Source organism: Lepidochelys olivacea (genome assembly GCF_965140295.1).
Source record: "Lepidochelys olivacea isolate rLepOli2 genome assembly, chromosome: 8".
NCBI classification, from domain to species: Eukaryota; Metazoa; Chordata; order Testudines; family Cheloniidae; genus Lepidochelys; species Lepidochelys olivacea.
This window is the reverse complement of record NC_140418.1, coordinates 11337717-11350182: the sequence shown is the minus strand read 5'-3', so window position 1 is coordinate 11350182 and position 12466 is coordinate 11337717. Positions and strand designations below refer to the sequence as shown.

General features: G+C 42.8%; 1 protein-coding gene across 2 annotated transcripts in view; it reads left to right on the top strand.

The window, feature by feature from the left end:
• SLC25A48 (solute carrier family 25 member 48) overlaps nt 1-8287 on the top strand; it is a 48859-nt gene extending 40572 nt beyond the window's left edge. The window contains exons 8-11 of one of the 2 annotated variants that reach the window (XR_014712588.1): nt 4455-4493; nt 4610-4636; nt 5425-5562; nt 8126-8287. The gene's annotated coding sequence lies outside the window, so the exon portion shown is untranslated. The remainder of the gene's footprint in view (nt 1-4454; nt 4494-4609; nt 4637-5424; nt 5563-8125) is intronic. The other variant, XR_014712589.1, reaches the window with a different exon arrangement.
• Nucleotides 8288-12466: the final 4179 nt, after the last annotated feature.

Genomic DNA, 12466 nt, shown 5'->3' with positions numbered 1-12466 from the left:
TAGCAGCTATAAATAAAGCCCCTTTTGGGAGCCAGCCCACAGTGAGAACACACCAGGCACTAGGTAGTCAGAATAGGAGCAAGTTGGGCTTGGAAGGTTAGTGGGAATCTGGTGAGCTAACGCGGTGATTAGGTCACCAGCTGGACAGTTCGAAGAAGAAAGCAAGCAGTATAAAAGACTAATCCAGAGAGCAGGAAGGAGCCCCTTTAATCTGCAGCTATGTTGTGTTAGACCTGGAGCCTAAGGAAGAAATAATAATAAAGACTCTTGATGAAGGTACCCTGGTAGACTATGTGTGCTGTTTAGTCACCAGAAGGGCTTACCAGTCAGGGTTTCCAGGCTGGAGGGGAAACCTGTTTGCAAATGGGCACTTGTCTGTGATACACCTGTCAGCTAGAGCCAGGAAGGTTTGAGAGGTGGCCTGTATGAGGACAGGTTAAGCCCGGGAAAAGATGGAGGAGCTGATACGGGGGCTAGCTGAGCAACAGAAAGAGATGCAGAGGATGCTGCAGGCATTGCAGCAGACGGCTGGGATGGCAAGCACCAGGGAGAGCACCAGCAAGCGTTTTAAGAGTTTGTGAAGACAGAGACTCAGTACAGCAGCACATACAAAATTTGATACGTCCTGCTGTGGGAAACAGAAGTTGGAGGCAGGGCTGCAGCTCTGTACAATGAGCCCTGGGGGTGACACCAGTGCAGTCTTACTGACTTTTGAGAGAACAGCTATTGGCCCAGTCTGGGATAAAGGGTTATGGGCCCTATGGTTAGCCCCTTATCTGGCAGGAGAAGCCCAGGCTGCTTACATGGTGTTAAGCAAGAAGAACACCAAGAACTACAGTGTGTTAAAGGCTGCTATATTGGACCATGCAGGCTTGTCAGCTGCAAGGTACAGACAGATATTTAGGGCCACCAGGTGGACTAATGGGGTACGGCCTAGAACCTTTACGCAGAAGTTGACTGATTGAGCCAACCAATGGCTGAGGTTAAAGAGGCAGGATGTGGAAGCAGTCATGGATGCCATGATCTTAGAACAGTTTATGCTCGCATTTGTCTGCTTGCTCCTGCGGAGCAGGTTGGTTGAACAGCAGTGGTTATGGGAAGGAGAAACTCTAGTCATTGAGTGCATACAAGGGGAGAAAAGAACTTAGTCCCATGAGAGGTATGGGGAGGTTCAGGTGAAAAAGTGTTGAAGTTGTGAAAACTTTTCCTTATCCCATGGTCTTAGGGTTGGGACCCATTCCCTTTAAGTAGGTGAAGGGAGGCCCTGTGGAAGGAACCTCAATGGATGGCAGAAGTTGAGATACAAGTAAATCCTAGATAGATACTAACAGGCCAAGAAAGTGGGGCCCAAGAAGGAAACTCCAGAGCAGAGGAAAAGCTGTAGAGAGTACAACCTAAACAGATATTAAAAGGCTGAGAGAGCAGAGCCCAGGTGGAGAACACCAGAATGGAGGAGACATGAGTGAAGGAGCAAGGGTCACCTTGTAGAAGGACAACCCAAAGAAAGAGTGGAAGCCAAGCCCACTATACCCCAGTTAGAAGGCCCAGAGGCATGAGAGATCCCTAACATCTATGGGGAAACATAGATCATCAGACTGTGAGGTGCTGGCTGGGGAAGAGCCCCCGTGAGCGTTGAAAAGGATGGGATAGATCACGGGCAAAAGACTGCAGGATGTCCATTGTGTCATGACCTGTGGGCCAAAACACCTAAACAGTGTTTATTCTGTGGATGGAGAATGGAAGACCCTCACAGATGGTCCACAAAAAGTCATACTAAGGTGGTGAGGGTTTGTTGCCCCTACACGGAAGACAGAGCATGGGCAGGGGAAAACTGAGCCCCAGTGGAAAGGGGGTCCTAGCTAACTAGAGAAAACACAGAAAGGGAAGAGGTATGTGAGAGGGTGCTGTTGGCAGCTGTAAATAGAGCCCCTTTTCGGAGGCAGCACCCTGGTCACTTAGAACAGGGCAATGGGTCGTTAGAGTAGTAGGAAGTTAGGTAGACTGCTTGGTTTTGGAAGGTTAGTGGGGATCACTTGCACCTGTAGAGAGTCTGATGAGCTAATGAGGTAATTAGGTCACCAGCTAGATAGCTCAGAGAAGAACACAAGTAGAATAAGACTGTGTCAGGGTGCAGGAAGGAAGCCTTTTCCGTCTGCTGCTATGCTGTGTTGTCTCTGGAGCCTAAGGCACGAAATAATAATAAAGATACTTGGTATGGGTACTCTGGTAGAGTGTGCATGCTGTTTAATCACCAGGAGGGCTTACCAGCCAGGACTGCAGATGGTACCCATTTATAGTCCCGTTGACCTAGAGTAAAATACTGCATTTTTAACAGCTATTTTCTTTTGTTCTGACTTTGTGCCATCCAGGCATGGACATAATCCCATTCCATGCACAGAAACATCCTGCTTCTGTGTCCTGGGTACACATTCAGTTTATACGCTCTGTCCTGTGAAGATGAATTTTTAGGTAGCTTGGGAAAGATGCATTATGTCACTATGCTAGATCCCACAGAAGGGTATTGGCAGACTCCTGTTGCCCTGGAGTCAGGGAGAAACATGCTTTTTCCACACTCTGTGAATAGTTCCTCTTCTGGACAATGCCATTTGGCTTTCCTGGAGCATGCAAATTTCCCCCAATGATGGATCAAATCCTTCAGCCTCATAACCAATATATGTTGCATACCTTGATGACATGGAGATCTAACATGTTGACTTGGATACTCATCTACAGAAGATAGCAACGATATTGCAATCCCTAACAGAGGTAGACCTACTAGCAAACCCTGCTAAATACTGCATAAGAAAGCATGAAACTTATTACCTAGGGTATCCCCTGATAAAAGGCCAAATCTGGCTGCCAGTAAGCAAAATCTAGTGGATGTGCCTTCCCTTAACACAGAAAAGCAGTGGGAGAATTCCCAGGTTGTTACTGATAGTTCATGCCAGGGTTTGTCACCACAGCAATTCCCTCGTGAACATTACCCAGAATAAAGCCCCCAGACAACTTTACTGCTTGAAATCCTGTGAAATAGCCTTTTCATCTCTCTGAGACATTGAGTAGCCTGCCAATGTTACACGACACCAATTTTATTAAGGGATTTATACTTCAGGCCAACACCACTGAACGTTGGCGTGGGGCAGTTTTGTCCAAAGAAACAGAGAGAGGCACACCCACTGCTCTTCCTAAACAGAAAGCTCTTTCCTCAAGAGACAGTCTACATTGTAATCAAGAAGTGTAGCTGTGAAATGGGAAGTGGATAATTTCTTTTCAAGACAATCTTCAGAAAATTTCCACTCAGGGTACGCTCAGACTGACCAGTGGAGGATTCAAGATCTCGTTGCATAACAGAAGGGGGGAAACTTCAAAAACCTATATAAACCTATAAAGGAAAAGGGATGGGGACTAACTCTTGCACTGCCAATGAGTGCAGTTTGAAGAAAGGGTCTTTATGCCCCAGGAGCCTTGGTCCTGTTAGGCTCAGCCTGATTCACAACTTCTGCTATTGTTCTGGATTTGCAGGCTAATCCCTGTTTGGTCACGTTTTTGTATCCAACTTTTCCTACCTGCTCAGGCCGAGACTAGAAAAGGGACTATCCTGTCAAAGTTCTGCACCCATGAAACTGAGGTCAGATTCAAGTGCCCAAAGGAAGCACTCACAAGCTTTGCAGCTGTAGTTCACTGTGGATACAACTCTACCTGTGGAACCTGTAGAAAGGACTTGGGCCTTTTTACTGCCATGTTGGTGTCAACAAGATCCTGCAGCCTTTTTGCCTCTTACAGAAAGGTTCTTTGACTGAGGGGAAAAGCCACAGCCTGTGTGCCTCTGTACTGTCTTCTCAGACACTTTGCATTGGGCAACGTTGTTGTATATTTGCTTTCATGATACATGATTTGAAATACAATGAGAGGCAAAATCCGCATCTGAACAAAAAAATGCTTTTGTGGAAGATTTTTTTCAACCTTTGTGTTTCCTGCTGTGGTCTGACAAAACAATGATAAAAATTAATCACTTCAGAGGAGCATTCATGAATTTCCCCACCATGAAGGAAAAGCCACTTCACTAGGTGACTCAGTTACGTATTTGATTCTTCCAAATGCAGTCCAAACTTAGAGGGAAAAATAGTGGGCACTTGGTATCAGTTTAGTAGCAGGGTTTTTCCCCATTAGAAAGGGAATTTTGTGCAAGACTCAATTTAAAGGCGCGTCTGCCTGCTCTTCTGTCAACCATCAGATTGCATTGCACTTGAACACCAGAATGCTGTCATACATAGTCTTCTGTTGTGGCCTGCTCTATGTGCAAGCAAAAGGGTATTGCAAAGTCGATGAGATTATTAGGAATACGCATGAGCTACTTGTAAGTGATGTGATTATTTGGTATTTTGTGTAAAAATAGAGATTTGCAAATTATAAAATGATAGTAATTGTGGACCTTTCACTCATTATCATTTTAGGAAGAAAAATTTGAAACCTGCGACTGTAGTCTGACTGATGTAAGTGGCTGAACTCTCCCTTTGAAATTGATTACAAAATTAAATTGCAATTTGTATGCAAAATATTTACTAGGCTGGTAATACTGAATTGTAATGATTATTCTTTTCATTTTCAGTCATGTTTATGTCTCCCTATTTCTTGGGTAAGTAAATATGCCCGATTTTTCTTTAAATACTGCAGCTGTGTAAAGTGTTCAGTTTCCATGTTGAAATTGGTTTCGTTTGATTTTTAAAAGTTTGTGAAGAAGTTTCTTAATATATGAGCAACAATGAAACATATAAGGCTTGATCTTGCCTCCTCTGAAATAAATGACAAAAATAGCTCTTCTAATGTCAGTGGAGCTGGATCAGGTGCATAATCAGTTATAAATTCTTTATGGGCCAGATTTACAAATGTATTTAGGTACCTAAAGATGTAGACAGGCTCCTATCTGCAATTTCAATAGCAGTTAAGTGCCTACCCTATTAGATGCGTTTGAAAATCCTACCAGATGCCTATCTGAATGTTGGGGTGTCTAAATACCTTTGTAAATCTGGGCAGAGAGGCTAAGTGATTAGCGATCAAGACTCCTGGTGTGAGGGTTAAGCTGCAACACCAGGCCTCCACATTTTTGAAATGTCCAGATATGCTGAGAAAATTAATTTTAGCCTGGATTATGTTTGAGTCCATATATCTTTAAATTTTCAGGTATCCAAGTCTTAAGTGAAATATGGCACTGGTTTCTTACTAAAGATAGGATGCTTTTCTGTTTTAAAAACTAGCCAAAGTTCTTCAGTCAGTGTGCAATATAATGCAACCTTAATTACTTCAGTTGTGACATTCCACTATGTTAATGAATTAGCACTTCTCCTTTCTTGTGATGAGTATAGTTTAAAGTAAATGTAATCCAGCCTGCATTAGGTTTTCTATAATGCATTCTTCATTTACCAGACTGGTTGTGAATTGTCATGCTTTGTGGATGGATTTAAAAGAATGAATGAAACACTGCAAGTTGGTGTCAACGTGAGGGACAAGATTCGTCACGTTCATCGATCGCTTTGGTTACTGCAGAAGAAACAGTGCAACAATGTAAAAATTTCTTTTATTATTTTCTTTCTTTTACATAAGAGATTTTGAACCTAAATATTTCATAATTAAGTGTTTGACTAAATTTGTTGTGCCAGACAATAGCAAACTGTTTGCAAAGGTGCCCAACTTTAAGACGTGTCCAGCTGTGGGAAAGAGGCGTGAAAATTGGCAACTCCTATTTTGGCTCCTTTCAAAACCACAGAGAGGAGTTTACATGGTCCTTTGTTGACAGAAGGTGCAGAAAGGTGTTCTGGAGTGACACCGATATGTGACAGGAGATGATCCACATATCAGAGCATGTGTCTCCTGACTCAACAATGTGCATGGACCTTTATATAGATTTTTCAGGCTCCTAAAAGGACAAATCATGTTTCTGGGGATACCCCTGGAGCTGCTGCCTGCCAGAATTTGGGCATATATTTCAATGCTGATTTGGCAATTTGATTTTTAAATCCTTTTTTAAAGTATTGATGTGTAAAGAAAAAAATAAACTTGCTGTGGTTTTGATTTACACTTAGACAGCTCAACTGACAACTTCTGGATGATCAGGAGCAGTATTACTAGAGCGCTGAAAACAATTCAGTGCAGCTTTCCAGGCCAGGCTTCAGAGCCCAAGCTCTGGCCTGAGCCCAAATGTCTACACAGATATTTTTAGTACCCTAGCACGAGCACGAGTCTGTCAACCGGGGTCAACTGCCATGGGCTGCTACTCGCTGCGTAGATGCACCCAATGAGGTCTGTGCATTTTTAGTACTAGGTGAAGGGTATACAGAGGGAAAAACAAAAGTTCACCTGAATTCCCCTTTTCTGGGGACTTAGGATTCATGAGCCAACTGTTCTGTCTGTAGAAGGCTGGCCAATATGAAATTTATGACACCGGGTAGCAATATGCAGTAGCCCTGTCATTCCCAGGATATTAGAGAGACCAGGTGAGTGAGGTAATATATTTTATTGGACCAACTTCTGTTGGTAAGAGACAAGCTTTCAAGCTTACGCAGAGCTCTTCTTCAGGTCAGGGAAACTTACTCAGAGTGTCACAGCTAAATACAAGATGGAACAGATAGTTTAGCATGAGTATTAATACATATTTGAAGGGACCATTCAAGGTGAAGTTAACATTATATTAGAACAATCTACAACCCATTAACAGCTCCCCCACAGCTGCTTTCCACCCACCCCCCTTCCTTTCCTCCCTATGACTTTTCACCTTGAATGGTCCCTTGAAATATGTGTTAACTACTTATGCTCAACAATCTGTTCCATCTGGTATTTAGCTGTATGCCGTGTAGTTGCAGCTGTGTTGGTCCCTGGATGTTAGGCTATGTCTACACTAGGGACCTTACATCTGCACAACTGTACTGATGCAGCTGCGCTGCGGTAAGATCTCCCACATAGCTGCTTTATGCCGATGGGAGAGAGCTCTCCTGCCAGCATAATTAAACCACCCCCAATGAGTGGCGGTAGCCTACGTTGGTGGGAAAAGCTCTCCTGCCAACACAGCGCTGTCTACACAGGGGCTTCTGTCAATGCAACTCACGTTGGTCGGGGGCGGGGTTTTTTTCACACTCCTGAGCGACGCAAGTTTTACCGACAAAAGTGCTAGCGTAGACAGAGCTTTAGAGAGACACTGGCTACACGAGCACGCTTATAGCAGCGCACCTGTTTTGTCTCTCAGCTGGTAACGATGGCAGTTTAGCCAAAAGTAACGTGCAGCATTAAAAAAGGATACTGGAAACTCTGTTGGGTTAAATCGATAGTTCCAACAGTTCTAATGTGAAAATAATTAGACTGCTCATAGCTTTTCCTGGATATCCGGAAGAAAGCATAGTTGTCATAGGATATTGATTGAGGGAAAGAAATTATTTCAAGATTTGAACTTGATTTGTGGTCATGAGCCAGATGTTGGTCTGACGCTCACCGTCAATATAGCAGCATAAATACAATTTTTAAAAATCCACTGGTATCCATAGGACAAAAATAGTGGCTCGGACATATCAGTTAAGGAAATGGTCAAATCACTGAAACTGCCAGAAGAATTAGGATTTGTCTTCACGTAAAGCTCTACAGCAGCGCAGTGACATTTCACCACTGTGGTGACGTTTCACTGGTGCACTGGTGACATTTCACCACTGTAGTGCTTTAGTGAAGACTTTACTGCGCCAACTGGAGAGCTTCTCCCGTCAGCATAATTAATCTACCTCTCCAAGAGGCAGTAGCTATGTCGAAGGGAGAAGCTTTCCTGTCAACACAGCACTGTCTACACATGGAATTAGATTGGTAAAACTACGTCGGTCAGGGGTATGGATTTATCACACCCCTGAGCGATGTAGCTATACCTATATAGGTCTGTAGTGTAGACCTGGTCTTAGGGAGATGCGGAAAGAATTAAGGTGATTCATTGTGACAGAACCCATCACCATCCACACCCTCAACCCAACCCCCCTTATCACACAGGTCTTTATTCAGATCCTAAGCACTTAAAACCACAATGTTGAGGGAGGGACTTTATTTTTCTTTCCATTTTTTGTTGTTTGTTTAATTGCCTTTTTTTTTTCTACCACAGCTCCTGTTCTGTAAAGGACACTGTCACACAAATTCCACTGGGAACATAGAGAAATTCTTAACACTCGTCAAAACAACCTTTCAGCAAGTGAAAAAGGAGAAAAGCGGGAAAAAATGACAAAGGAGAAAAAAATGTTATTTATTGTATTTATTATCTAAATAAAACATGAAAGACAGTAATTTGCTGAAAACAATAAAACTATATTTTACATGAACACTAATGACTTTCAATCATCCTTTTTTTACAATTTTTTTTTTCCAGTGGCACAAAAGAATTTATGTCTGGTCATATGGAGGCTTGGGCCCAGAGTCACAAAACTATTTAGGCTCCTAACTTCCATTGAAATCAATAGAATCCTTGATCCTTAGCTAACGCAAGCTAATGTTCAGCACAGCTAAGGTGGTGGTGAGAGGGAAGGCAAAGGTAGTTCTAAATAACTTTTCCACCTTCTCCAGTCCGGAGGCTGAATCATCCTCTATCATGAGTTAGAGCAGCCTATGGCTGTAATTAGACTGATTAAAGGTAAACTTATTACAACAGTGATGTCTGAAACCGCAGACTGCCTGAAACAATAGTCCAGAGAGGTGTGAACTTCGCCTATGCAACTAAGTCAGGGTTAACTCTGAATGCTAACAATGTCTTAAATGTCAACATTGTCACTATTTCACTAATGAATAAAGCTCTCAAGAAAGAAGGGGGATGATCCTATTATACAACACAGTGATTTTTTTAAATTTTCATATCTCCTTTCAGCATCTTAAGTGGGTGAAGTTATTGGCAATTATAAGCTTTGGAGAGTAGGTGCCATTAGTTTTTTTCCCTCTTTGATGGTGGCATAGACTTTCAATTCCCATTTTAAGTGGAAAACTGAAGTTTTCTTTCTGCATCATTGTCCTACTCTTTGATGATATTATCTGTGTAAACTTAAGACAGTGGCAGATTCCTTTATGCCCTGTTGCAGATTTTCACTTAAATGTCCACTTGAGTTGTTTTCTGAATTTCCAGTGAAAAGAAGGTCATAAAACTATTTACATTCAAAAATAGCAACCTGATGCAAACCCTGGCACACCTGTGCTGCAGATGTCATGTGACATTTCAGTTAAAAAAAGAAACTGTAAAATAATAAGTTTTAAAGTTTGTGATAGTTGTCACAGGGTTGCTGGTCCCTTTCCATGAAATGTGTCTGGAGTGATTGTACCAGCACAGGTGTTTCCCAGGTTGACCTGATTAAGACAGCAGGTATCTGGGGTAAATAAATGAAAAGAAGACAGTTGTGATTGGGGTGAAGATCTCTGGAGAGAATTAGAGGCACAGCATTCCTGGAGAAGGCTGAGAACAGAAGTGTAAGGAAAACAGCAGAGGGGCTAGTGTGCTGACCTTTCCTAGGCAGAGGCTTGCAAATCAGAAAGAAGCCTGGGAAGGACTCTATCTGGAAGGTCTAGGGTGGCTTCTTTTAGTAAAAGAACAGGTACGGACCAAAGAAGATCCTGGGTATGGCAGAAGATGCTGGAGCAGGGGTATGAAGTGAAGTGTGTTTTTGGACTGTGTTTTGGGATTTTACAGACTATGTGCACTATGTACGGGACAAATTTACTGTCTTGGGCTTTCAAGGACTACTTGCACTATGTGGGATAATAAACTGATCCTGGGCAGAGGTAATCTCAGATGCAAGAGAACTTGTGGTGGAGTTTTTAAAGCAGCCTGAGAGAAGAAACTGAGATGGTAATCCTGCGTTACTGCACCCAGCTGCAAGGCGGTGTGGGGGATTGTGACAAAGGCCAAGGAATCAAGGGGAAAAAACACTCTTACCTGTGGTAAAGCTGTTCTGTTTATATGCTGATCATGTGCTGCTCTGATACTGCTTGTATTAGAGAACACTTCTTTGCAGAAGTTGTTAAAGAAATGCTCCACTAACTAACTTCACTCCTCAAAGCACTTACAAAAATCAGTTTTCCACAGTAACGTATAAATGGCATGCTGTACCGAAGGCTGGAGTGTGAATAGTGGGTAGATCAGAAGACTGGGGGACAAGGCTCCTGGGAACTATGCCTAGTGCTGCCATTTACCCACCCTTTAACTTTGGGTGAGTAATGTAACCTCTGTGCCTTGCTTGCTCATCTATAACATGTGGATAATACTACATACTTCAGATGGGTTATGAAACTTAATTATTTAACACTGTTTGAAAAGTTTCAGAGTAACAGCCATGTTAGTCTGTCTTTGCAAAAAGAAAAGGAGTACTTGTGGCACCTTAGAGACTAACCAATTTATTTGAGCATGAGCTTTCGTGAGCTACAGCTCACTTCATTGGATGCATACCGTGGAAACTGCAGTAGACATTATATACACACAGAGACCATGAAACAATACCCCCTCCCACCCCACTGTCCTGCTGGTAATAGCTTATCTAAAGTGATCATCAAGTTGGGCCATTTCCAGCACAAATCCAGGTTTTCTCACCCTCCCCCCCCCCCACACACACAAACTCACTCTCCTGCTGGTAATAGCCCATCCAAAGTGACCACTCTCTTCACAATGTGTATGATAATCAAGGTGGGCCATTTCCAGCACAAATCCAGGTTTTCTCACTCCCCCACCCCCATACACACACCAACTCACTCTCCTGCTGGTAATAGCTCATCCAAAGTGACCACTCTCCCTACAATGTGCATGGTAATCAAGGTGGGTCATTTCCAGCACAGATCCAGGCTTTCTACCCCCCCCCTCACTCCTGGGAACACACACACACACACACACACACACATAAACTCACTCTCCTGCTGGCAATAGCTCATCCAAACTGACCACTCTCGAAGTTTAACCAGAACGTCTGGGGGGGGGGGGGGTAGGAAAAAGCAAGTGGAAATGGCCCAACTTGATGATCACTTTAGATAAGCTATTACCAGCAGGACAGTGGGGTGGGAGGGGGTATTGTTTCATGGTCTCTGTGTATATAATGTCTACTGCAGTTTCCACGGTATGCATCCGATGAAGTGAGCTGTAGCTCATGAAAGCCCATGCTCAAATAAATTTGTTAGTCTCTAAGGTGCCACAAGTACTCCTTTTCTTTTTACTGTTTGAAAAGCAGTTTGAAATCCTTGCAGGGACAGTGCATAACAAATGCAGTGATTTTAATATGGGTCAGCATACATTCAGCTTTTTGGAGGAGCAGATTTTAAAGCAGCTATTGTATATGCACGTTAAGATCTTTTTAATTACGTCTCTCTGCATGCAAGTGGTCCCAAGGGATTCAGGGCATTTGTAGGACACTGCCCATGGTCTCCTCCTGGCTCCATGGGAGCAGGACTATGTGGATTTCCCCCAGGACTGCCAAGCATGGTTGACTCCCCAGAAAAAAAATTAAAGACAAGGTGGGTGAGGTAATATCTCATACTGGATCAACTTCTGTTGGTGAAAGAGACAAACTTTTGAGCTTACACAGAGCTCTTCTTCAAGTCTGGGAAAGGTACTCTGTGTCACAGCTAAATTAGTTAACACATTCTAAGGGACCATTGAAGGTGAAATGGGCAGTTAATATCTCTGCAGTTGTACGACAAAGGAGTGTTAATGGATTATAGACTGCAATGAGCCATAAATCCAGTGTCTTTACTGAGTCCTTGATTTTTACTGTCTAACAAAGTTATGAATATAAGCTTCCCAGGAGTTCAATAAAGAAGGCACATTTCCTGTGACTTTATTTGGTTGACATTTGTGACATCCAGCTTAGTTTCGGTAACTCTGCAGGAAAATAATGCCACTTCAGTTATCCGTATTTCGGGGTTTTTTTTTACCTTTATGTGTTCACTGTTAACATACGTGAACTTTCAATACAAGTATTAACAAATCTTATTCATAACTCATATTTGTTACCTTATTTAAAAGATCCATTTGTGTCTGGTCAACCTCTTTATTCTGTTCCAAAAAAGTAACCAGACATTATAAAATTGATGGGGTCCTGATATAATGTCTGGTGGTGGTGGTCATTGAAAAGACTTCCTGTACTTTATTCCTCCATGACTCTATATTGTGGGGAATCTGTACATTTCCAAAAATGAGCTATTGAACACAGGCTGCTAGTAGTAAGTGTGTAATCAGTGGGTATGTTTATGCTGCAATTAGACACCCTTGGCTTGCCTGTGGCAAATAACTCGGTCTCCTGGGGTTCAGGCTAAGGAGCTGTTTAATTGCCATCTAGTCATTCAGGCTTGGGCTGAGGTCTGAGCCCAAAAATCTACAGTGCAATTAAACAGACCCTTAGTCTGAGCCCCATGACCCCGAGTCAACTGACACTGGCCAGCTGTGGGTTTTTAACTGCAGTGTTGACATACCCAGTGAGTCCTT